A 314-nucleotide genomic window follows, 5' to 3' on the forward strand; every position below is an offset into this window, starting at 1 on the left:
TTCTAAATTTTGCACGTAGCGGAACCAGAAGGACTCGGCATCGCGAAACTCTGACGCTGTAATTGCGAGCGACGAGTCCTTCCTTTTAGTTTCGAAATGAACCGGAGTATGTAAGCCGTGACTCTAACCAGTTTAGTCCACGTTGAAAATTTGTGGACTAGATCCCACTCGTCCTTGCTGTCGACGTGGAGGACGATGGGAGCGCGAGCCTCCTCGGAGGCGGGTTGACATATATCGTGATTTAGAGAGAGTGAGCTCTCTTTAAGCGGCCAGTACGTGGACGACTCGGCGAGCCACGTTGGGCCTGCCCACCA

This window comes from Trachymyrmex cornetzi, unplaced genomic scaffold (genome assembly GCF_001594075.2).
Source record: "Trachymyrmex cornetzi isolate Tcor2-1 unplaced genomic scaffold, Tcor1.1 scaffold759, whole genome shotgun sequence".
In the NCBI taxonomy this organism is placed as follows: Eukaryota; Metazoa; Arthropoda; class Insecta; order Hymenoptera; family Formicidae; genus Trachymyrmex; species Trachymyrmex cornetzi.